Source organism: Panulirus ornatus, chromosome 52, assembly GCF_036320965.1.
Source record: "Panulirus ornatus isolate Po-2019 chromosome 52, ASM3632096v1, whole genome shotgun sequence".
Taxonomy (NCBI): Eukaryota; Metazoa; Arthropoda; class Malacostraca; order Decapoda; family Palinuridae; genus Panulirus; species Panulirus ornatus.
The window spans coordinates 9,264,112-9,286,639 of NC_092275.1; the positions used below are offsets into that span (position 1 = coordinate 9,264,112).

A 22,528-nucleotide genomic window follows, 5' to 3' on the forward strand; every position below is an offset into this window, starting at 1 on the left:
GTGACTGAGGCGGGGTCAAAAGGTGTAGAGGCGGCAGGAAAGGGGTGACAGGGATGAGTTGGGGTGGTAGTGACAGGTGCAGGGTTACAGGTACAGGGTGACAGAGGGTAACAGGTGCAGGATATCAGAGGCGTTAGGACAGGGATGGGTAACATAATACCACGAGTGTTGGGAACCAGTCATTAAATATCATAACAGACTAACTTTAGACTCCACAAGCAAACTGTTGCAACCAGTATGACTCGTCTCACGTAGTTTACTGTAGGTCATAGAGCCAATACTTAGGCTAGCATGCTCAAAGACATATGAAGATGAGAATGAGGTCAATTATCCATTAAATCAGCTTGACAGCTGTTCACTCAACACCAGCTGTAGAAGGCTGCTCTCCCTCGCTGGCAAGGTTAGGACAGAGGAGCGTCGGGTAGGAGTTGAGCCAGAGGAGTGTTGGCCGGGACGGTGGTTAGATCAATGTGGATTGGCTAGGAGGGAGTTTAGATCAATGTGGATAGGCCAGGGGGGAGATTAGATTAAGGGAGAGTTGGCTGTGGGTGAGGGAGATTAGCCCGGGGAAAGTTTGGCTGGGAGGGGGTTACATAAGGAGGTAAAGGGGGCGTTAAAGTCTGTCCACGTCAAACTACAGTGTCCACCACAACACTGCTTGGTGTTTACTCGACCAATAAGGGAAGGAGGCCAGCCTGGATCGCAAGACATGTCTTAAAATATACAAAAGAACTCGTTACTAAGGTCTCTGTTTATCAAGGTAACCACCTTCTAGAAATATTGCCCTCATTAACTCTCTAATCACCCTTAATTACACCAAACTGGTCGTTATCCTCGGCCACAACATTCATTTTGAAGACGGAACTCTGACCCTAATCATTAAAGCAGATTAGTGGCCTAAACTTTAGGGGGAAATTGACTAGTGCGTAACTCTGTGTTAGTGAGGGAGACCACGGGGACCCGAGTAAGCTACTGGTGGAAGACCTGTTGAGTATATCCGTGTTGTGTCATGGTGACTCCCTCCTGCCTGGTGAGAGGACACCTAGCTAGTAGTAGTGTAATAATGATAGTAATAATGATAATTAAGAATGAAAACATCTTAATTAGCGGTCGAAGCTGTAGTGAACATCTGCACTCGCCGTGAAAATAGTTGTAGCGGAAATAGAAAAAAAGAAATAGATATCATTTGAAAGGGACATATCCCTGAGCACGACACTACGACCCTTGAGCACGAGAGCACGACTCGAGCACGATAGTACGACCCGAGCACGATAGCACGACCCTTGAGCGCGACGATACGATCTTTGAATCCATTTGTTTGCTTTTAGGGTAGGATAGCCTGACTTTGCCCAGAATCTTATGGCTAAGGTCATAGGTTATAGCTTCATGCCTTGGGGAACGTACCATAGTGCTTAAGGGTCGTACCGTCGTGCTCAAGGGTCATACCGTCGTGTTTAAGGGTCGTATCGCTGTGCTAAGGGATGATACAGTTGTGCTTCCGAAGGTTAGATGAACACTTAACATACTAGATCCACACGGCGAAAGAATGTCATGGAGATACAAGTTTTTGGAACATGTTCAAGAAAACATATAACTCCGTATTTCAGGCCACACGTAAACCTACCATCACATCAGTAATGATATAATGAACTGCCTAAAAATACCAGACAACTGCAGGCATTATAATCATACTCAGTAAACTCATTATACCTTGATATATACACCATCATACCATGAACGGAAACTTGCTAAGAATACATAACACTACGGACAGAAGATAAGCTTAGAGTATACCTTGGCAATATGCTCAAAACGCATCATGAAGGTAAACGTGCTCAGTATACCATGATATACTTAGAGCATAGCGAAGGTAAACCAGCTAAGTATACCATGAAGTATACCCAGAACGTATTAAGGTGAACCAATAGAGTATAACATGATATGTCCTCAAAACATATCATGAAGTTAAACTAGATTAGTACATTACGGTGATATACACCTGCAAGTATACCCCTTGGGTATACCATCATATTCGCCCAGCCTGCGACACGAAGGCAAACACTCAAATTATACGCTGATGACATAGCACACATATCGAAGATAAAACCTGTTGAGTGTACACTAGATGTCACGGACAATCAAAACTGTCGTATAGCTCGACATTCGAAACCGTCGTCGTCGACCTGTTGTCGTTCAAGTGTTTCGTCCAGGTCAGTCAAATTAAGCTGTCGTCTTAGACTCTCTAATACCTTCACAACTGCTGGATCTACCAGTCCCTCCTCCCTCCCTCACTCTCACACCAGTGTTGACTTTTCCTCCAGAAACGTTTGCCAAGGAGGAAACTTCCTTTTTTCCTTCAAACTCCTCCGCAAACTCGACTCTTTCAGAGACCTCTAGTGGTTGAAAGGACAAACAAGAGATCAGAGAATCTTTTTTTATTCCCATTCTTTCTTTGTTAGACGCCGTTTCCTAGTTCAGAGAGAGGAGGAGGAGTGTAGAATGACTTCCTTTGACCCGTCGCTCCCAGTCAGGAAGACAAGTGTGAGCAGCTCACTACGACAGTACAGTATACGAGGATTGAGTATGTCGAGTTATTAGTGTGTGTGTGTGTGTGTGTGTGTGTGTGTGTGTGTGTGTGTGTGTGTGTGTGTGTCAACTACGAGGAATTAAACCATTTCTTTGCGGGTACAAATTAAGGAATAAAGTTCCGTTGCCATCTTATAGTTGCTGGATAAGGAATGTTATGTGATATCCATAACAGAGGAGTTAAGACAAGAGTGACTTTTGGCGATATGTCGATAAGGTAGACTAGAGAAGGGAGAGAGATGACGCGCTAATAAACAATGATGTCAACAATGAGTATAGGGATATATGGCGGGGATATAAAAGGCACTAGAGCCAGCCAGCGCTTTGACAGAAATGATTATAACAAGGAAGGAGGAAGACAGTCAGTTTCGTAAGAGGTTTATGAACCATGGACGGGTCGAGCAGAATATTCTCCATAAATTCATCCGTAGTAAATCATTAGTTATAGAGCAGCTAATCAAGATCAACGACTCGGAGGGAAGAGCAAATAGAGACGAGAAAATATGCAAGAAATTAAAGATCAAAATTGCATTTACAAGAAAGGACGCTATAGCCCCAATTCCATTCAAACAAGATGGAAAAAATATACTTAAAAAGGTGAATAAGTAAAAGTAAAACCATTTATCAAAATGAAAAAATAAGCTTTTTAGTTTCGTATTCTATGAAAAATATCATTCAACTATTTTTTCAAATTTCTCTCAATTGACTATAGAGAAAATAATTGTCGTTTAGTATAGGAGTTGGAGATATATTCGAATGCATTGTCCCTGGGCACGAACCGTGAGGGAACGTCCTGTCGTGTTGATGTCAGTGGTAATCTAGCAATGCACCACTAATGGTAATCATGGTTGAAGTACTATGGTACTCGTGATAGTGGGTAGGTGTGGAGATAATAGCGGTAGTGATAGTGGGATGAACAGATGTACGAAATGTGGTGATGAAGTCGATGGTAGGTGATGGTAGGAGTGGGTAGGGAGGTTATGGTAGACATGGCAGAGAGTATGGTTATGGAAGAGTGGGATGTGACCGTCATGGCAGTGTGTTGGTGGTAGACAGTGGCTGTTAGAAAGAATAAGGCAGTCATGGTAAGGCTGGTATCACTGCAAAAGTAGGCAAGAGGTAAGTATTGTAGCAGCTATCATAGGCAGGTATTGTAAAATTGTATTTCATGTCAATTATGTTATGGAGGCTATTGTAGTCATGTATTGTAGGAGTTCGTATTGGATATTGTTGGTATGCTATGGTGCCTATCTTTAAGAATGACGTCAAGCAGGGAGGTTATGGTAGATCTTAGCGTTAATTGTATGGCAGCCACAACCATGATATAATGAAGACTATGGTATCAAGATTATGATGGTTATGGAAATAAAGTTATCCTGATTACAGTAGAGCGGTAATGGTGGCTGTAGCTGAATTTAGGGGGGAAAGAGTGTGGAGGGGGAGAGAGAGAGAGAGAGAGAGAGAGAGAGAGAGAGAGGAGGAGGAATACACGCCAATAAAACAACTGAGAATCGATCACCCAAACGATTATATGGCCTCCCTAGAGTACTTAAACGTCTCGTGTCCTCCACTCCGTTTTCCATGGCCAGAAAGACCCACCCATACGAAGCAGGAGTCAGGGTAAAGAAAAAAAAAAAAAACATTGGTCTTCTGAAAGGCTTTCTCTCTCCTTAGCTCCCTTGAGGATCCTGAGTAAAGAGACCACAATGGTCTCTCCGAAAGCCTCTATCGTCCTTTAGCCGAGCTCTTGAAGACCTCAGAGTGACAGACCAATAACCTCGAACTGATCTTCAAGTGCTACCGCCGTTGCTGTCCGACCCGTGAAGGGTCCTCTGTGATCGATGACTTTACTTAAAGGAATCAACCTCTTGCCTGTTTTCTGAGGAAGTCTTTGAAACGCTTCGTTTCTTGTCTCGGAAACGGATAAGAAAGTTGGTCTTATTTCAGGCTATCCGGGGCCTGTCGTGGGGGGAAGAGCTTTACGTCGAGAGGATATAGAGTATATTGCCTTCTGCTATTTCATGAAGCCCTTGTGGACAATGGCACGACCCTTAGAGCAACATGGTACGACCATTGAAGACGACGGTGTAGTCGTCGAACAAGCTGATACGACCCTTGGATATGACGGTGTTGCCGTTGATCTAACCCATAAAGGTCAAAGTCAAACGCTACGCCATCACATCAAAGTGTCGCACTGTCTTACCCATCCATGGATTGCACCATCGTGCTCAAGGATTGTGCCGTCATGCTCAACTATCATACAGTCATGCTTAAGGGTCATACCGTCACGCTCAAGTCATACCCAAGGGTTAAAAAGCAACCCTGACAAAGTGGATTGTGCCTTTCACCTTTCTCTTCAGGAGCTCCTGAAGGCTACATCTTTCCTTCCCTTCATCCTGATCTCTTTCTTCTAGTCTCCGCAGGAGTCACGATTTCCTGCAAAAACAGCAAACTCTTGTTTTCTTCCTGTGTCCATTGATCCCTTCTTTGTGTATGCGTCTTCATTCGTTCCTCTGTCTTATTCTTCACACGAGAAATAAAGAAAACATCGCAGACCTTTTTAACCTCTGGGATAACAGGAAGTCATTCTCGTGAAGAGAGTTGCAAGTCGTATTTCACGAAGGAGGCTTCATCGAAGATTGAAAGAATGAATGTTCAAAATCAGTAAATATCGTTGTAGTCTCAATAGCCAAGAAAGGATGAAACTAAAGAACTGCAAATAAGATAAAATAATGGTCACATCATCCTGTATCTAATCATTTAGTTCGTACAATGAACGGTTACCTCTGAAACAATGTAGTTACGAGACATCCTACACCACTCGTATGGGATATACGAAACCAGCAGATATGTAGCACAGGTCCAGGTAGCTGGAAATAGATATGAGTATCTTTCTTGACTGGAAGGACGAATTTTGGTACATGAAATTAGGATGGGTTTGTTGGAGAGTTTTTGGAAATGTTGAAGAAAGGGATGGGTTAGGAAGTACGAGAACTTTGGGTGAGTTTGTCGGAGGTTTGTATGGATTGTTGATTGGAGAGACTGTAAAGGAAGTTAAAGAATTTAGGGCTAGTCTGCTGAAAGCTTCCTAGAAATGTTGATAAGCATTTTAGAAATTGAAGAACTTGGTATGGAAAAACAAACTTTGTGAAGCTAGTGTGTGTTTCAGATGAGTGTTCACATCCAACGAAAGGAGTGCAGACAGCATAGAGGCCTGTGTATGGGCTCTGTCTCTTTGCTGTCGTTACATGACTGTGTGGAGACTTTGGAGGCAGAAGAACGCTACGTCAGATTTATGGGCAGGAGTTCAAGGCAAAACTATGTAGCGGGCGCAACAGTGAAACAAAATAAATCAAGAATTTTGAACGATGTAAACAGAGATAGAGAGTCTACTGGAGGAAGTTCATGGAAAATTGCCGTTTTTAGACAATGTCATGGAGGTCTGTTCAGGATATAACGTTCTTAGTGTACCGTAAACACAAACATTATCTTTCGGCAAATAAAAAAACAGGCGAGTAATCACCGAGTTCATTTAGAGGGAAATTATGATGTGCACAAGTGAAGACTTAGAGGAAGAGAACATATATCATCGAGGATTTAAGAAGTTACATTACCATGAAGGTGTAACAAGTAAACACCAAAAATCCAATAGCTTATGAATGGGCGTACAGGGAATGGAAAAAGCAGTACAATACAAGAGATATATCAGTCCTAGAATAAAGAAAACCTCATAATTAGATGCTTACATAAGATGGAAACAACTATTGCTTCTGCAGGAAAAAAGATAAGAGATTCACCGAAACCAAAAGCGGTAGAAATGTTGTATAGTGTGGTATACGATATACGTTGTAATGGATGCCACGCCATTTGCATTTGGGAGACGGAGAGGTATAGCCAAAAGAATCAGGAAACAAAATATGAAATGACATAGGACACCGAATGTGCTTACTGTCCACATAAACAAGTATGATGACCTACCAAGGTGGCTGGGAGGTGTAATGATCCATAAATGATCAAGCAGAAGAGTCAGAAGCCTTGGAGGTGGCCCACGAGTGCATAGAAGAGAACGAGGGGCTGACAGGACGGGGGAACAGAGCCGGCTAGAGCGGAGAACAATGAAACGTCCAACGGAGTGTGGAGTGGTGTTTGGTTATACAGTCTTGTACCTGTTTATCTACGCAAGCCGAAATTTGAGAGTACTAAAGCTTAAAAGCTTTCACCTGTGTATGCTCAGCACTCATGGCTCCACACTTCCACTTAATTAATCTCACCCTATTCCATTCTTCCATAGATATCAATCTATCTCGGCCCATAGAACGCTTTACCAAGCTCACTTTCAGCATGTTTCTTATATCTATGTTGATCCATCTTTTCCTAAGCATATCATACACTTCCAAACTTGCCTTTACCAAAAGAAATGATCAGATAACCTGCTGTACCTCTCAGCACGTTGACATTCAATATTCTCTCCTTTGATTCTTATCAAATTAACACATTTCAATAATGCCAGGTGACCTCCAGTTTCACTTCCACATATACTAACGCAAACAACTTGTTCTTAAGCACGTAATCCCGATTACCATTTCTCTTTCAATAACGTTCTCCCCACTCTCTTTCACAGGAAACCCCACGTCCCCCAACTACACCCTTAATTGCCACGTGACCCGTTCATGCATTCAGACACCCAAGCACCAAGATTTGAGCCACTGCCATCAAAGTTGGCCAGTGCATCTGTTCTACCAGTTCTCCTAAAACTAGTTACATGAGCACTAACATTCACCAACGTCTTGCAGTTATTGTAATCCAACATCATTGATAATTATAACGAATGAGAATTCCCAACACCTAATAATTCATATGCCGGTTGAGATGATATTCAGCAACTTTATTAACCCACCTAAAGCATTTACCACTAACTGGTATTTACCTACTAGTATCAACGTTATTGACTATGTTTTGGCTTGCTCGACCAGCAGCATTTGGCTGTATCAAGGGAAAATCAACCTCAAAAACTTGCCACTTGCCAAACAGCCATTTCAAAGGGGGAGGAGTAATTCCTGGAATAACGGAGTTCCTGGAAACTGATAGAGAAAGCACAGCTTCCACCAGTGGGGTTATCAAGTGAACTCTCGCGGGGATATGAGAGAGAGAGAGAGAGAGAGAGAGAGAGAGAGAGAATCATACACACTGACAGAAAACGTCAACACACCCATCCTTCATAGTATCTATAGATAGTCTTAAGTCTCGTCTCGTCTGTACATTACTTGCCTCTCTGTCTTACGTGTGACCATTTGCCAGAGTACAGTTTTGCTCCGGGTATAAAAGAATTTTAGCGATGTGTTGGAAAACGTAGTTAACTTGTGGGATCAATTTTCCTTCTGTGATGTAGAGTTCATTTTTCTAATCTTATGAATAAACTCCAAGAATGACTCGTCTTCGTCCACGACGGGTGTTCATTTTTCGTCTACTAAGGATGTCACGTTTTCGTCCTAAGGGGTTTAACGTTTTCGTGCGTCAATAATGGTACGATTTCGTACTTGCTGGTGTGTTGTTCGCAATGGTATTATTTTCGTACGCAATGGTGTTCTGTTTTGCGTAATCCAGGGTTGTTAAGTCCATCACAACTTACGTTTCAGAGCTTCAGATTTAGTAAGGCTTTGTTGTCAAAAGGGTTGATTTATTGTACTGCAGGAGCATAAAGTTTTTGCCCTGCAAGTGTGTTAAGCTTTCATTCATCAAGGGTCTCGAGTCTGTATTCTCAAGAGTGGTAAGTATTCCTCCTTTCATAGGATTAATATAACGTCTTCAGCGGTGTTCGATCTCTATAACTAAGGGCGTTTAGTCTCAAACTTAGTGCGTCAAGCCTTTCTAAACGATGTTAGACCTCTCATCCATGTGCTTCAAGTCTATATATTTTCATTGTTCAATCTTGTACTTCAGGTCTTCGTCTACATTATGTTTCTTTATATCCTGTATATGTATATATATTGGTCTAAGTGAAATTTGACAATTCTGAAAATTACGTTATTCCTGAAGGCCAGTGTTGTTTCGTTAGTTCTAATTTCAAGTTTTTATTTATCCTTCTGGCCTTAATGATGCATGAATACAAATAGCGTCGCCAGATGGTCGTTGGTGCGCAGCTTGCCTCACAGTCAGCCCGCCAAGAGCTGGTGTGAAATATCCAGACGAATTCTCCAGTACCTTAACCTCTAGAACACGACCCCTGAGCACGACGGTGCGACCCTTGAGCACGACGGTGCGACCCTTGAACAAGACCGTATTACACTTGAGTACGATGGTTCAACTCTTGAGGACAACGATACGACCCTTGACAAAGAGGGGAACCCTTGAGCACGACAATATTACCCCCGAGTACGACGGGAACCCTTGAGCACGACAATATAACCCCTGAGTACGACGGTACGGCCTTTGGGTAGGATGGTGCAGCGTTTCTGAAGGATCTGGTTAAAGACAGCGCCAACATACACAAAGGTCGTACCTTCGTCCTCAAGGGGTCGTACAGCCGTTGTCAAGAGTTCATCTTCATACTGAGGGAAGCACAAAAATACGTACATTTAAAGGTCTGTGGGAGGGTTGCTATCCTCGTCATCCATGTATCATGGTCCGTCTATGTGTAAACGTCCATGTACATAAGCCCTTCCTTGTCCGGGGCCATATTCGTGCTCACGAAAGCAACTGCGATCATGTAATTTCACCTGCTGGTGTACCCTGATGAGTGGAGCTTCAGTACCAGTCCAGCAGTAGCTCATTCTGGCGTACACATCATAGGTCTCCTTGGTAATCAGTAATCGCCTATGCTTTCACGAGATGCAAAATAAATGCGGTATCAAAAGAATGGTTAAAAGGAATACAAGACCAGTAACAGACCACTGGACCTTTTATAGACAGCGGATAGGGGAAAAAAACAAGGGATCAGAGAGACTTCAGAGAGAAATGAATAGCACTGTGGTTGTATTTACAAACTATTAGCTGCCATGTTTGCAAGCTATCGTTCGCTACCATATTTACAACCTATCAACAGCTCTTATCGTACGATCAGGTGTGGTGTTTAGCAAACTACCATCTGCTGTTTGAAAGACGACTGGTTGCCACAGTGTTTACACAAAGTATCTGCCGTTTCCCAGGTTGTTTATATCTCAAGTGATTGATTTACGTTGCGTTGACAAATCACATAACGCAGTAACGAGATATGGAAACACAGTCACACTTAACAGACTGTCACGTAACATGGTGGGGAGATGAGCGACTTTTCACCCTCTGCAGGGGTCTGGGTGTGGACTTGGGGGTGGGGGCGTCAGAAGTTATGATGGCGACATATGTGGGAGGCAGCAACGATATCCGATTCCGGGTGAGATGAGTTTTATAATCTGATCTTCCACACCTGGATTCAGGCAGGCTTTGGTGTCGTAGGGCAGGGGTCGCAGGACGGGCCATAGAAGTGGTCGTACTCATGAGTAAATGTGGATAGATCTGCACTTTTTCTGAACCTCCCGACTCTCCCAACACCACCTGATAGACCATCACTTCCTGATAGACCCCCATCATCATCTGACTGACTCCCAACATCTCCCAATCCCATCACCTCCCAACCGACCCCATCACCTCCCGATCCTCTCATTTCGACTCCATAACCTTTTGACTCCATCTAACCCCATCATCAAATCCCATCATGTAACCCCATCATCAAATCCCATCATATAACCCCATCATCTAACCCCAGTCCCTTCCTGTCACCCATACCTTCCGAATTTCTGCCAGACTCCCCATCCGACCATGCCAGCTAGGGCCTCCTCTACCTCACCATCATTACCGGCGGGAGGAGCTTCCACCTCCCTACTAACAACGCCACCAAGAGTCTCCACCACTCCACTAATACCAGAAGTCTTCCACCACTCCAACAACAATCCAGTGGAAGCCTTCTGCACTCCAACAACAATGCTAGCAGGAGCCTCCACCACTCCAACAATATCAGCAGGAGACTCCAACACCAACAGCAGTAGAGGTCTCCACCACCGCACGAACAATAACAGTAGGAATCTCTTACCACACCAACACCAGTGGGCGTCTCTGCCACAGCAATACCCCCACCAGGAGGGGATCTGCACCAGGCCAGCAACATGGATTCATAATCTCTCCTACAAAAGCCTAGGATCCAGTAATCAGCAAGGATTCTATAGAGGTCCCTGCGCTTCACAGAATCATCCTTTGTCCGGACTCTCAAAGAAGAATCGCCTTGGGACCCTGGAGACGCTAAGGACTTCGTGGGATCCTTCCGCATAGATGCCACATCCCTGGAATAAGGCCGAGGATCATAATGCTGCGAGAAAGCTTTCAAGGAACGAAACCATTATGGACGAGAGTCTGGGTTAAACGCTACTGGAAGAGATAGTCCTGAGGAAACGTTCTTCCAGGAACGTCTCTCTGGGGGTCACTCGGAGGTGAACACTATACGAGGACGTTCCTTTGAGAACGTATTGTGGTGGCGCTTCTCTTGTGACCGTACGTACGGTGAACGGAGCGCTGTGTGGACGTCTCGAAGTCTGAAGACGTTACTGGAAAGGCTTCACCAACGAGACGTTGCTGTGGAGACTGTTTTTGGGATCCTTGAGCATGTGTTAGGATGGAGGGAGTGAGGGCGGTACTGATGACTGCAAGGAAAATAATGTCAGCACGAGACACCGAAAGGAAGACAGTACAACAAGATAATGATAAACAGATGAAGAAAGGACGAGATGCACACGATAAAGGCATAAGAAATCAAGATAGTAAAATCGGGAGAGAGAGAGAGAGAGAGAGAGAGAGAGAGAGAGAGAGAGAGAGAGAGGGAGAGAGAGAGAGAATGAAACAAATGTAGAGACAGGGAAAACTGAAGGATGTAAGACTATACGGAGACAAAGGTAAGCAGGAGGAAGATGAGGAGGAGTGGGTAGGAGGAGACGTGGGATCGACGAAGAAGGACCTCTTCTTCTGTGGATGTCAAAGAGAAACTTCATTCTGGCAACAGGAAGAGAGGAGCTGAAGAACTTGATGGACCGTGCCAGCCGCTCAAAGGTGAAGCCGGGAGTCTAAAGGCCACCATTGAGACAGATGACAAAGGTTTCTCTAATGCAGTACAAGTGATGATTGGCACTTCGAGGAGAGAGAGAGAGAGAGAGAGAGAGAGAGAGAGAGAGAGAGAGAGAGAGAGAGAGAGAGAGGAGGGACAAAGACGAGTTGGAATGAATGTTCCTAAGACAGAAGAAGAGGACGGAGCTGGTGGTTCGTGGAGTGAGAGCGAGGCGAATGTAATTACACTCTGGAAAGCAAGACTCTTGAACACACTCTGGAAAAGACCTTCCAGGAGAGCGACACTCTGGAAAAGACGAGTATATACACACTTCCAAGGATTCACACGGACAACATGCAGGAAGTATCTCAAAATTCGGGGAACATCTGCTCCATTAAAGCAAAGGATAAAAACGTTATTGCCAAATCTCCAACAAAAGGAACAAAGTGGAGGCAGTTTTCTCTCCTCTGGTTCAGGGGAAGAGAGAGCTACTCCTTACCACGGGGACGCCGTGGGGTCCTCCACACGTTAATGCCGAAAATCTTATATGAATACCTGGAAATAAAGCCCAAAGTGGAAGAGAGATTTCACATTAAGAGTCAAGTGACTTTTCTTACTTTTTGGCATTTATTACTATATATATATATATATATATATATATATATATATATATATATGATTCAAATGTCCATCACTTCATATATTCCTACTTCTTAAGGTATTTTGTACATCTATTTCCTTCGCAATCTTAGAAATCTTACACCAACATTGCAAGAGTATCACTGGGAATGTAAGAATCATACTGGAAGACTATGGAAAGATTCATGGAAGTTATACCGTTAATAATAATCTTGCTTCCAGTGTCTAGCAAATTCATCTAATGTATTTTCTCTCAATGTCATACCCATAATCTTTTCATGACGCCAGTTCCAGGTACGAGTTCCAGGAACCGATGTACCTCCCTTAAACCAGTTCCTGACACCAGTGCATAACTGCAGTGTACCTTTCTCGTACGTTCCAGGTACAATGTTACATTAACTTCTCTGACCAGGCACCGAGGTACCTTCCATGACACCAGTTCCAGGTTCTAAGTTACCTTTTATCCCAACAGACCCAGAGGTATTCCTATGACAGGTCCCTCCCTCGACACCATCCCCTCCTCGAGAGTGGGCCATGGACGGAGCCCAAGACCAGGGTTACCACGTCGCCAACAATAATGACTCAGGGTTAACTTCTGAACCTGAGGGGAGCGAGATCATTTCTTTATGAAAAGTTCCGACGAAGCTAAAATGAGCCAATTATGAAGACCACGACGGATTACCGTCTACGGTGGAGCCTCCAGCTCTGTCATGGGGTCACTGTTGCTGTCATGGGGTCACTGTCATGGGGTCACTGTCATGCGGTCACTGTTGCTGTGGTGAGTCAATTGTTATACGGAAGATTTACTGGTTCTGTGGCGGTCAGTATAGTACACACAAATGCGTAAATGTTTAAGAGTGGATGTAAATTAAGAAAAAGGAAATTCAAACAGTTGTAAACCAATTGGGATGTATGTAAATATCACTGATGAGAGTTCCTCACGTATCTGGTATTTATACAGTGATGTATACACAAGCACAGAGGGAACAAGCCCTTAGATTTATTGCAATTCAAATATACTTTAAAAGCTCAGGGATTTCGTGACGTGGGAAGAGTATATATAGAGTGATGGATATGGTCCAAATGACAGGGATTTTAACCCCACTAGGATGGAGTTAGGGGATCAGGTCTCACACAGACACACACACCAACTCATTTTATTGGTAATTATAATGGTTACAATAGCGATACTAATAATGAGAATGTAGGCATTAGCATTATTGAAATTCCTATTATCACAAATATTACTTTCATTATGAGTAACTTATTAACACCAATACTGTTCTTATCAGCCATTAATTATATTGTTAGTTGGATTATCATCATTAGCATTGTTAATGTTATCATTCATTACTATATTTGCCATCGTTAGTATCAAACTTTACCATCTTCATATCACTAGTATGATAATTCCATCATACAACTTTATATTTATGCAACTATAGTATCGTGAATTAAGACAAAGGTTGAAATATTTCCTCAGGTCAAGTGAGCGGAGAAAACACTATGAACGATGGACCAAGGAAACGTGGAATAGACTATGGACCAAGGAAACGTCGAATAAAGTACGGACCAAGGAAACGTGGAATAGACCATGGACCTGAGGCTTCAAGAACAGGCCAGCGAGGCCAATACATCATACCCCGTACTGTTGCGTCGCATAAAAGTTCTCCGTAATTAAGATGCGTAACATTTCTTACTCATGTATATAAACATTCTAGCAGGTCAGCAGCGTTCCTTATGTGCCGGAAAGTTAGGTGTCAATCTTAATGAAAATCTTATAGTGCCTTTGATTTCCAGGTCGTGCCAACACAGACGGTCCTTGTGGAAAAAGCTTACTACAGCAGTAGGTAAAAAGCTTTTACCCACAGGGTAAATGTCCTTTAGGGGATCACTATACCCAGCTTGGACGTGTCTCTCGAGGAGTAACGTGCCAACACGACGACAGGGAGCAAGCGCTGAAGGTGCTGAAGCCAGTCTCAAAGTAAAATGTCTCCCCCTACCACTGTTAGTAGTGTGGCCAGGTGCTATGCCTCCTCAACCTCATGCCCTTGTTGTCAGTAAGCAAGAGAGAATTGTAGGAGCCTCAGAGGCAGAAGAGCCTCCTTGTTCAAGAGGATTGTTAACAATGACTGACCACATAGTAGTTGAGAGCAATATGGTTGATGTGGTTAAGCAGTGTTGAAAAGTACCTCAAGCTTCGTGCCCACGATCGACATTATCCGCTCCTCCTTATTTACATAACATTACTTTCATTTCTTTTTAAATTATCTATACGTTATCATCTTACTTCACTGACCTGCCAGATCTTGACCTGATCTCTTCCAATTACTACACTGACCTCCGATAGGGCTGTTACAGATCGACCTCCTTTGAATTATTATTACTACTACTATTACGTTTTTAAGACATCATTCATTATCATTATCATTACCATTGTTATAAATTTTGTCAATCAGGATTATCATTATTATCTCTAATTATCATTATTACACGTAGCAGTAGTAACAGTGGCACAATCTTGTCGCAATTCTTGTAAGAAATCCATTTTGTTTCAGTACATGAAGGCATTGCAGAAGACTTAATTCCGATAGAAATTCTCGGTTTAGTAAACTTGAAAAGAAAATGCTGATATATCTAACGTTACTTTAAAACAGGTATATAGATAATTCATGCATTATCTGCAGTTCCTGAGATATCTGTGGGTCAACTACCAGAGGATAAAACATTATTGCAGCTTTTAGTTAACTTAGTTTGTGGAGTTATGTCTTCCTTTAGTAGCCATCTGGTCAGTTACAGGAGCCTTTGCAAACTTGGAGATCATCTATATAAAAGTTTTTCAATCAATACGAAAACTTTCTGTGAAGTTTAGCCTGGCAGAGCACGGGGCCCGGGGAATCCTTTTGCCATCTGCCTCTTACAGGCAAGAAACCCAGAGCTACACTGGGGTTTTAATCTCTTTACAAGTTCGGTAATGGAGGAATTTTCCTGGATGTATTATAGAAAGTGATTTCCTTATATATATATATATATATATATATATATATATATATATATATATATACCCCTGGGGATAGGGGAGAAAGAATACTTCCCACGTATTCCCGAGTGGCGTAGAAGGCGGCTAAAAGGGGAGGGAGCGGGCGGCTGGAAATCCTCCCCTCTCTTTTTTTAATTTTCCAAAAGAAGGAACGGAGAAGGGGGCCAGGTGAGGATATTCCCTCAAAGGCCCAGTCCTCTGTTCTTAACGCTACCTCGCTAACGCGGGAAATGGCGAATAGTTTAAAAAAAAAAAAAATATATATATATATATATATATATATATATATATATATATATATATATATATATATATATATATATATATATACAGAGAAGAGGTAGTAAAAGCTTTGCGGAAGATGAAAGCCGGCAAGGCAGCAGGTTTGGATGGTATTGCAGTGGAATTTATTAAGAAAGGGGGTGACTGTATTGTTGACTGGTTGGTAAGGTTATTTAATGTATGTATGACTCATGGTGAGGTGCCTGAGGATTGGCGGAATGCGTGCATAGTGCCATTGTACAAAGGCAAAGGGGATAAGAGTGAGTGCTCAAATTACAGAGGTATAAGTTTGTTGAGTATTCCTGGTAAATTATATGGGAGGGTATTGATTGAGAGGGTGAAGGCATGTACAGAGCATCAGATTGGGGAAGAGCAGTGCGGTTTCAGAAGTGGTAGAGGATGTGTGGATCAGGTGTTTGCTTTGAAGAATGTATGTGAGAAATACTTAGAAAAGCAAATGGATTTGTATGTAGCATTTATGGATCTGGAGAAGGCATATGATAGAGTTGATAGAGATGCTCTGTGGAAGGTATTAAGAATATATGGTGTGGGAGGCAAGTTGTTAGAAGCAGTGAAAAGTTTTTATCGAGGATGTAAGGCATGTGTACGTGTAGGAAGAGAGGAAAGTGATTGGTTCTCAGTGAATGTAGGTTTGCGGCAGGGGTGTGTGATGTCTCCATGGTTGTTTAATTTGTTTATGGATGGGGTTGTAAAGGAGGTGAATGCAAGAGTCCTGGAAAGAGGGGCAAGTATGAAGTCTGTTGGGGATGAGAGAGCTTGGGAAGAGAGTCAATTGTTGTTCGCTGATGATACAGCGCTGGTGGCTGATTCATGTGAGAAACTGCAGAAGCTGGTGACTGAGTTTGGTAAAGTGTGTCGAAGAAGAAAGTTGAGAGTAAATGTGAATAAGAGCAAGGTTATTAGGTACAGTAGGGGTGAGGGTCAAGTCAATTGGGAGGTGAGTTTGAATGGAGAAAAACTGGAGGAAGTGAAGTGTTTTAGATATCTGGGAGTGGATCTGTCAGCGGATGGAACCATGGAAGCGGAAGTGGATCATAGGGTGGGGGAGGGGGCGAAAATTTTGGGAGCCTTGAAAAATGTGTGGAAGTTGAGAACATTATCTCGGAAAGCAAAAATGGGTATGTTTGAGGGAATAGTGGTTCCAACAATGCTGTATGGTTGCGAGGCGTGGGCTATGGATAGAGATGTGCGCAGGAGGATGGATGTGCTGGAAATGAGATGTTTGAGGACAATGTGTGGTGTGAGGTGGTTTGATCGAGTAAGTAACGTAAGGGTAAGAGAGATGTGTGGAAATAAAAAGAGCGTGGTCGAGAGAGCAGAAGAGGGTGTTTTGAAATGGTTTGGGCACATGGAGAGAATGAGTGAGGAGAGATTGACCAAGAGGATATATGTGTCGGAGGTGGAGGGAACGAGGAGAAGAGGGAGACCAAATTGGAGGTGGAAAGATGGAGTGAAAAAGATTTTGTGTGATCGGGGCCTGAACATGCAGGAGGGTGAAAGGAGGGCAAGAAATAGAGTGAATTGGAGTCATGTGGTATACAGGGGTTGACGTGCTGTCAGTGGATTGAAGCAAGGCATGTGAAGCGTCTGGGGTAAACCATGGAAAGCTGTGTAGGTATGTATATTTGCGTGTCTGGACGTGTGTATGTACATGTGTATGGGGGGGGGGGGGGCCATTTCTTTCGTCTGTTTCCTTGCGCTACCTCGCAAACACGGGAGACAGCGACAAAGTATAAAAAAAAAAAAAAAAAAAATATATATATATATATATATAATATTTATTTTCTTTTTTTAAACTATTCGCCAGTTCCCGCGTTAGCGAGGTAGCGTTAAGAACAGAGGACTGGGCCTTTAAGGGAATATCCTCACCTGCCCCCCCCCCTCCCCCATTCCTTCTTTTGGAAAATTAAAAAAATACACACACACACACACACACTAGCCTGAGTCAGGTACCCATTTTACCGACTTTTTACCAACCAAACTCTAAGGGTGGATGAACAGCTGGATTGACTGTGGACCGACTGTCGTAGCTAGGATTCGAACCTTTGCGCTCGACCTTGGGCGGCCCATGAATGCGTCACGATTGGGAACGCTAATCGCTATACCACGGGAGTCCATGTTCTATATGCATCCTTATGTCAGTTTAAGTTTCAAAAGTCAGAATATCTTCACAAGATTTTGTTCTTACAAACAGATGAATAAACTTTCTCATGCACACAAATAGACATATACAAAGGTGGATTGATGCTCCTAAACACGTGGTTCGATGTAAATGAGATGAAGTAAATACGATCCGAAATTACATGTTTGTGCCCAGTTGATCCTAATACGTCTATCACCGGAAGCTGAGCCCACTTAACCCCAATACACACACGTGTATCACTATCATTCCCCTGGCAATGTTGCCGCTGTGGCTCTCAAAAAAAAAAAAAGAGGATTTACCTAACCTTGCCTGCATTCCACGCCGAAAATCCTGGCGTTCATATACGGGGAAGCCGTCTTTAAACCGCCCGTTGTAGCGTTAAAACACAGATAACTCTCCTTTAAACCATCCGTTGTCGGAGCGCTCCGGCAAATGTTGTTCATACATGGTATCGTAAAATTCCTTCTCCTCGCTTCCAGACTCTTACAAAAAAAAAAGTTTTTTTAAAAGTTCATATCGATCGAAATGCTCGGAGCGGGTAGAGCGGGGCAGATGCTTCGAGATTAATAAACAAAGGAAGCAAGAGTCTGTGTTGGTCATTGTTGAGTTGGGTCATACTGTTTCCTGTGTTTACTATGTGTATGTACGTAGCGTCCAAGAGATTGCCTTGATAAGGGCGTTCATTAGCCAGTGTCTCTTAGCAACACAGAACATACATCACACATCCCAGCATAGGGGTGGGTGGGCTGGCTAAGGTCATGAACATATAGAGGATCGTGTAAAACGCGTGATTACTATGGTCCGTGAAGGCAGAGATGGGTATGTCTGAAGGCATACGAGTCCCAAAGGTGTTGTATGGATGCGAGGTACAAGTTCTCGATTTTAAGAGTATGGAGGTGGGAGGATGTTATGGAAATGAAATACTTTTGAGGACTGTAGGTGGTATGAGAAAGGCTCATCAAATAAGATATGATGAGTAAGAGACGCTTGGTGGTAAGGAGAGTAAAGACAAGAGAACTGGAGAGACTGTACGAAGAAAAAAAAATTGACTTATGGAAAAGATAAGCTAGAAGGAGCTGGTAAAGAGAGTATACACGTCGAAAGCGGAGGGAACAAGGGGAACAGAGGTGATGGTGGAAGGATGGAGGAAAAAGTTGCCTTGAAGGTTCAGAGTGAACATGCAGGAGAGTGCGAGGCATGCATGGGATAAAATGAATTATGGCAGACGTGCTGAAGAGGGGCATAAGAAGCGGTCAAATGGAACCACGGAAATATTTGAATGGTTTGCCTGTGGTGAAAGAGGTCTGGTGTTGGTACATTACACACGACAGATTTTAGAAGAGAGTAAATGAAGCTATTTTTCGTCTGGTCCAGACATTACATCACTACGCAGGAAACTGTGAACAAGGCAGGACATTCATGGATGTTATTGTCATTAGTGAATACCTATGGCTTACGGTATATTGTGTCATGACACATCTGGAGATCAGACACTAAGCTCTTATCTTAAGCCATATTCAAGAGTAGGCAATACACGGAAATACAATCTCGATCCATATTGCATAACGAGGCATGAATAAACCAATCTATTGTATATTCTTTTTATGGAAACTAATCTGTGGCTCTTTCTGCATCCTGATCTGTAAAACTGATATTCTTCTTAGAATCATTGCCTGGCGCTTCCCGGAAAACCTTCACCAAAATAATCCAGGAAATTGATATGAGAGACCACTCGATTCTAGCCACTGGGAGTATCTTTGTGGTGCATCATGAGTCATGAATCTAACACACTCAAGCTTATCACAACAAGGACTCCAACTTATCGTCTGGTATACAAGCTTTACAACAATCTTCACGTTGACCCAAAGACTACCAAACACTGGTCATTATCCCCAGGTACAACACAAGGCCTTGTGTAAAGTGAAAACGAAAAAACAAGTTACGTAAAGTGATATTCTTCTATAATCTCATCACCATCATTCCTACCTTCGTGAACTAGATCAAATACATGCATCGACGTCTTTTGGGAGTTTGACATAACTAGGGTTTCCAACCCTGGTCCCGTAAAGCAAAAAGGCGAAAAAATTCAGTTTTTCCAAGAGTAGAACTGCTACCCTGCCATACAATTCATTCCTTCAATTTTTCAAATTTCATTACTGGAATCCATTTTCATAGTGTGTGTTAGCCTAAATGCTGGCGATATTTATAGCCGAGAGTATAACCTACACGACATGAGAGACGCCCCCTGCTTTGCTATCCTGATTCTACTACAAAACTAGATTATGACGTTTGGACACCATTACTATCCTCTCAAATATAACATCAACAGGTTCATGTGGTCTGTTATTTATCCTTTTCATATCCTTCATGTCGAGTCTTGAGCTGTCCTACAAATCGTGCACTACACAACCAACAACAACAAGTAAACACATGGCTGCTGGCACATATCTTTCGCCTTGCAACACGCTATTTAGGAACACCATCATTGCGTCTAATTGAATGATACAAAGGAAGACAATTAGACATACGATATCTTGTAATGAAGACAAATAGCCACCCTCTATCACCCACGTTTATTAATAACTGACCCCAAAATGGGGTCAATTAGCTTTCGTCGACGACAATAATATGAAAAGGTAAACTTTTTTAACCACAAAAAAAAACGAGACAGTAATACATACATGTACTTACATGATGAGTGATGACATGCTGGAGGGATGCAGACTCGCACATCATTAATTACTTGAGCAGTGACTGTACGACCCATGAACACAGGAGCTCGACCTTTGAAGACGACTGCACGACCCCTGAGCGAGACGTACGACCTTGGGTATCACGGCTTGACCATATCAAAAACCAGTCCATGCTCACACGGACTTGCTCAGGGGTCGTATCGTCGTGCTCAATGGTCGTTCCGTCATGCTCAGAGTCGTATCGTCATGCTCAAGGAGTTGCTGAGGTATAATACTTGCAGGATGACGTGGGGTCACGACCTCGATGCTTACCTGGGAAAGGAAGAAAAAAATCGGCTTAGTACAGTTTATATTGGTATATATATATAGTGTGTGTGTGTGCATGTAAGTACGTATGTCCATCTACATCTATCTACTTGTGTCTATATATCCATCAGCTATCTATTCCAGTAGATAAAAGTCGTGATCCAGTTGTCGACTGAGCGCAGCTCTCCTGCATCACTTGGCCAAGACTCAAAAGTGAAATTCGAAATTCCGGGTCTTGAGAACTTGTGCAGGGCGTCTCTCCAGACCCGGCCACTGGTTTACTCCTGTAATGGGATGGAGTCGAGTTCCGACGCCCTGATCTCACGCTTTGTATTTCCGCCAGATACGATTAGCTTAAAAGAATGCTCAAGTCTTTGAAAGTTGTGTCGAAATTATTTTTGGCACAAAATAGACATTTGATAGATGAAAATTACACACATACACAAGCATACACACGCAAAAGACGCACACGATCGTCCACCCATCTATTGGGTAGAACCTGTGTCAGTGGCGCTTTCGGGCTTTTAGGTCAATATGTCGACCTTAAGTCATCCCAGCTTAATACTTGGATAACGCCAGGTTGAACCTGCCATCTTCACACACAGGTGTCCTGCCTCCAACAACCAGTGAACCACTACCTCAGTGAGAATCTCTTGAGAGGTCTATGCCGGGTCTGTGGTCGCCTCAATGTAAACATGACGCTGCCGTATACCCTGGCCCTCTGACCGTTCACGTTCCTTAAGGGGTTTAGAGGGGAGATCACCTCGTGTAAACACCAAGACTAAACCTTCACTGACCCAGTACCGTCATCACAATCATCTAGTACCCACCAGTGCTCGGTCAAGGATAGTCCTACACCTACAACTGTGAATGTCTCAATCCGTCAACAAGTGCTCATCTAAGCAAACAAATCGCCTACTTTTTCCAGTTATGTTTAGATCAACAAATGTATTACTAATGCAACCAACGTTAAAATATTCACAAAATGCTCACCATTAGTTAACTTTGTTATCTAATGTTGAACTAATCACCTCAATGTATAATGAATAAACCATAAACTTACCTCTAAGACTTCCTGTACTATCATACTATCATCCTGTACTATTCATTAACGCGTTCATCCAAAACAAAGAGTATCCAGACCTACCTTGATCTTAAGTTTTACTGTGATTCGCTAGTAACTTATGACCCACCCCACCCCACATTTATGTAATTAGTCAACAGTATATTTTCAGCTGAATAGCTGACTGGATTCATTATATATATATATATATATATATATATATATATATATATATATATATATATATATATATATATATATATTTTCTCTCTTTTTTTTTTTTTTTTTTTTTTTGCTTTGTCGCTGTCTCCCGCGTTTGCGAGGTAGCGCAAGGAAACAGACGAAAGAAATGGCCCAACCCACCCCCATACACATGTATATACATACGTCCACATACGCAAATATACATACCTACACAGCTTTCCATGGTTTACCCCAGACGCTTCACATGCCCCGATTCAATCCGCTGACAGCACGTCAACCCCGGTATACCACATCGCTCCAATTCACTCTATTCCTTGCCCTCCTTTCACCCTCCTGCATGTTCAGGCCCCGATCACACAAAATCTTTTTCACTCCATCTTTCCACCTCCAATTTGGTCTCCCTCTTGTCCTCGTTCCCTCCACCTCCGACACATATATCCTCTTGGTCAATCTTTCCTCACTCATTCTCTCCATGTGCCCAAAC

The 22,528-nt window shown here is 42.8% G+C and overlaps 1 protein-coding gene across 1 annotated transcript in view; it reads right to left on the reverse strand.

Annotated features, from left to right (window-relative positions):
• The window catches only part of LOC139765053 (uncharacterized), a 564,355-nt gene that overhangs the window by 155,368 nt on the left and 386,459 nt on the right, over positions 1-22,528 (reverse strand). The gene's annotated exons all lie outside the window — the stretch shown is intronic.